This window comes from Xenopus tropicalis, chromosome 6 (assembly GCF_000004195.4).
Source record: "Xenopus tropicalis strain Nigerian chromosome 6, UCB_Xtro_10.0, whole genome shotgun sequence".
NCBI classification, from domain to species: domain Eukaryota; kingdom Metazoa; phylum Chordata; class Amphibia; order Anura; family Pipidae; genus Xenopus; species Xenopus tropicalis.
Genome location: NC_030682.2, coordinates 830,418 through 835,966, shown reverse-complemented (window position 1 = coordinate 835,966; position 5,549 = coordinate 830,418).

Here is a 5,549-nt window from a genome sequence, read left to right as displayed (position 1 = left end):
GAGTGAGTGGCAGGGGAGGAGGGTTTAGGCGGAGTGAGTGGATGGGAGGGTAGGGCAGTGAAGTGGCAGGGAGAGGTTAGGGGAGTGAGTGGATGGGAGAGGTTAGGGAATGTGAGTGGTATGGAGAGGGTTAGGGGATGTGAGTGGCAGGGAGAGGGGAGGGGAGTGACTGCAGGAGAGGGTTAGGGAGTGAGTGGCAGGGGGGTCTAGGATGTGAGTGGCAGGGAGAGGGTTAGGGGAGTGAGTGGCAGGGAGAGGGGTTAGAGGGAGTGAGTGGCAGGGAGAGGTTAGGGAGTGAGTGGCAGGGGAGGGTTAGGGGAGTGAGTGGCATGGGAGAGGTTAGGAGTGACTGGCAGGGAGAGGGTTAGAGGGAGTGCAGTGGGCCAGGAGAGGGTTTAGGGAGTGAGTGGCAGGAGAGGGTAGGCGGAAGTGAGTGCAGGGAGAGCGGTTAGGGAGGTGAGTGGCAGGGAGAGGGTTTAGGGATGTGGTGATGGAGAGAGGTTAAGGGAGTGACTGCGCAGGAGAGGGTTTAGGGGAGTTTAGGAGGAGAGGTTAGGGGAGTGAGTGGCAGGGAGAGGTTAGGGGAGTGAGTGGCAGGGAGAGCGGTTAGGAGTGAGTGGCAGGGATGAGGGTATAGGCGAGTGCAGTGGATGGAGAGGGTTAGGGAATGACTGGCAGGGAGGGGTTAGGGCATTGAGTGGCAGGCAGAGGGTTAGGGAGTGTAGTGGCAGGGAGAGGTAGGGGAGTGAGTGCAGGAGAGGGTTAGGGGAGAGTGGCAGGGAGAGGTTAGGGGAGGAGTGGATGGGAACGAGGTTAGGGAGAGTGAGTGGCAGGGAGAGGAGGGGAGTGGTGGATGGAGAGGCGTTAAGGGAGTGACTGGCAGGAGAGAGGTTAGGGGAGTGAGTGGCAGGGAAGGTTAGGGGACGTGAGTGCAGGAGAGGGTTAGGAGTGAGTGGCAGGAGAGGGTTAGGGGAGTGAGTGGCAGGGAGAGGGTTAGGGAGTGAGTGGTGGGAGAGGTTAGGAGTGACTGCAGAGAGGGTTAGGGGAGTGTGGCAGGGAGAGGGTTAGGATGGAGTGGCAGGGAGAAGGTTAGGGAGTGATGAGGAGAGGTTAGGGAGTGATGGCAGTAAGGTTAGGGAGTTTGACGGCAGGAAGGTTAAGGAGTGAGTGGGCAGGAGAGGTTAATACAGGGGGTATAAGCCGGACCCAGTTACGGACCTGCTCCCCGTTCATGGTTCCGTTCCGCGTTTCCTACCTCGGGTACGGCCGGCACTCATTCGCAGCTTTCCGGAACAGTACCTGCCGCTCTGCATTATGGGAAAGTGGGCCGGGTACAAGGAACTGACAGCACTTATTTAACCCCACCCCTGGCTGCCATGGAGACGCAAACAGGCCTCATTTCCAGAATGCTCTGCGCTAATACAGCCACAACCGGACTGCTCACTACTTTACCCACAATACCCTGCGCTCAATGCCTCCACATCCAAGTACCCCTTACCCACATCCCCTGCTCTCTGTCCCACACACACACACAACACACACAACACACACACACCACATATCCAGTATCCCTTACCCAACAATTCCCTGCTCTCTGTCCCACACACACCACACACACACACACCACATATCCAGGTATCCCTTACCCACAATCCCTGCTCTTGTCCCACACACACACACACACACACACACACACACACAATCCAGGTATCCCGTTACCCACCAATTCCCTGCTCTCTGTCCCACACCCACACACACACCACACACACCATATCCAGTATCCTTACCCACAATTCCCTGCTCTCTGTCCCACACACACCACACACCCACACAACACACACACACATATCCCAGTATCCCTTACCCACAATTCCCTGCTCTCTGCTCCCACGACACACACCCACACACACACACACTATCCAGGTATCCCTTACCACAATTTCCCTGCTCTCTATCCTTCACACACACAACACACACACACACACACACAATCCAGGTATCCCTTACCCACAATCCCTCTCCTCTGTCCCACACACACACACACACACACACATATCCAGGTATCCTTACCCACAATTCCCTCTCTCTGTCCCTCACACACCACACACAACTACACACACAACATATCAGTATCCTTACCCACAATTCCTGCCTCTCTGTTTTCCCACACACACACACACACCACACACACATATCCAGGTTATCCTTACCCAAATTCCCTCTCTCTGTCCCACCACACACACACACACCACACCACAACACACACACATCCAGGTATCCCTTACCCACAATTCCCCTGCTCTCTGTCCCACACCACACACAACCACACCACATATCCAAGTATCCCTTACCACAATTCCCTGCTCTCTGTCCTCACACACCACTCCACACACACACACACACACACACACACACAACACACATATCCAGGTATTCCCTTACCCACAATTCCCTGCTCTCTGTCCCTCACACACACACACACACACACACACACACACACACACACACATATCCAGGTATATCCTTACCCACAATTCCCTGCTCCTCTGTCCCTCACACACACACACAACACACACACACCACATATCCAGCGTATCCCTTACCCACAATCCCTGCTCTCTGCCCTCACACACACACACCACCATATCCCAGGATCTCTTACCCACAATTCCTCTCTTGCCCTACACCACACACCACACACACACACACACATATCCAGGTATCTCTTACCCAATCCCTGCCTCTGTCCCTCACACACACACACCACACACACCACAAACACACACATATCCAGGTATCCCTTACCCCACAATTCCCTGCTCTCTGTCCCCACACACACACACACCACACCACACACATATCCAGGTATCCCTTTACCCACAATTCCCTGCTCGTCTGCCCTCACACACCACACCACACACACACACACACCACATATTCCAGGTATCCCTACCCCACAATCCGGCTCTCTGTTCCCACCACCACCACAACACACACATATCCAGGTAGCCCTTACCACAATTCCCCTTGCTCGCTGTCTCCCACACACACACACACACACACACACACACACCACACACACAATCCAGGTATCCTTACCCACAATTCCCTGCTCTCTCTGTCCCACACACACAGACACACCACACACACACATACATATCCAGTATCCCTTACCCTACAATCCTGCCTCTCTGTCCCTCACCACACACACACCACACACACACATAATCCAGGCTTATCCCTTACCCACAATTTCCCTGCCTCTCTTGTCCCGTCACACACACCACACACAACACACACACATTATCCAGGTATCCTTACCCACAATCCCTGCTCTCTGTCCCTCACACACACACCAACACACACATATTCCAGGTATCCCCTTACCCACAATTCCCTGCTCTCTAGGTCCCTCACACACACACACACACAACACAACAAATATCCAGGTTCCCTACCCACAATTCCCTGCTCTCTGTCCCTTCACACACACACACACACACAAACATATCCAGGTATTCCCTTACCCACAATTCCCTGCTCTCTGTCCCACACACACACCACACACCACATATCCAGGTATCCCTTACCCACAAATTCCCTGCTCTCTGTCCCTCACACACCACCACACACACACACACACACACACACACACCACACACACACATATCCAGTATCCCTTACCCACAATCTGCTCTCTGTCCCTCACACACACACACACACCACACACCACACACACACACATATCCAGGTATCCCCTTACCACAATCCCTGCTCTCTGTTCCCACACACACACACACACACAACATATCCAGGTATCCCTTACCCACAATTCCCTGCTCTCTGTCCACACACACACACACCACACATATCCAGGTATCCCTTACCACAATTCCCTGCTCTCTGTCCCTCACACACACACACACACACACACACACACACACATATCCAGGTATCCCTACCCCACATTCCCTGCTCTCTGTCCCACACACACACACACACACAAAATATACACATATCCAGGTATCCCTTACCCACAATTCCCTGCTCTCTGTCCCTCACCACACCACACACACACACACACACACACACACATATCCAGGTATCCCTTACCCACAATTCCCTGCTCTCTGTCCCACACACACACCACAACAACACACATATCCAGGTATCCCTTACCCACAATTCCCTGCTCTCTGTCCCTCTCACACACACACACACACACACACATATCCAGGTATCCTTACCCCAATTCCCTGCTCTCTGTCCCACACACACACACACAACAACACACACACACACACACATATCCAGGTATCCCTTACCCACAATTCCCTGCTCTCTGTCCCTCACACACACACACACACACACATATCCAGGTATCCTTACCCACAATTCCCTGCTCTCTGTCCCTCACACACACACACATACACACACACACATATCCAGGTATCCCTTACCCACAATTCCCTGCTCTCTGTCCACACACACACACACACACAATGATCCAGGTATCCCTTACCCACAATTCCCTGCTCTCTGTCCCACACACACACACACACACACACACACATATCCAGGTATCCCTTACCCACAATTCCCTGCTCTCTGTCCCTCACACACACACACCACACACATATCCAGTATCCCTTACCCACAATTCCCTGCTCTCTGTCCCTTCACACACACACACATATCCAGGTATCCCTTACCCACAATTCCCTGCTCTCTGTCCCACACCACACACACACCCACATATCCAGGTATCCCTTACCACAAATTCCCTGCTCTCTGCCCTCACACACACACACACACACACACACACATATCCAGGTATCCCTTACCCACAATTCCCTGCTCTCTGTCCCACACACACACACACACACACACACACACATATCCAGGTATCCCTTACCCACAATTCCCTGCTCTCTGTCCCACACACACACACACACACCACACCACACATATCCAGGTATCCCTTACCCACAATTCCCTGCTCTCTTCCCCTCACACACACACACACACACATATCCAGGTATCCCTTACCCACAATTCCCTGCTCTCTGTCCCTCACACACACACACATATCCAGGTATCCCTTACCCACAATTCCCTGCTCTCTGTCCCACACACACACACAAACCACACATATCCAGGTATCCCTTACCCACAATTCCCTGCTCTCTGTCCCTCACACAACCACACACACAACACACACACACACACACACAATCAGTATCCCTTACCCACAATTCCCTGCTCTCTGTCCCTCACACACACACACACACACACACACATATCCAGGTATCCCTTACCACAATTCCCTGCTCTCTGTCCCACACACATACACACACACACATATCCAGGTATCCCTTACCCACAATTCCCTGCTCTCTGTCCCACACACACACACACACACATATCCAGGTATCCCTTACCCACAATTCCCTGCTCTCTGTCCTACCAACACAACACTACACACACACACCACACACATATCCAGGTATCCCTACCCACAATTCCCTGCTCTCTGTCCCTCAACCAAC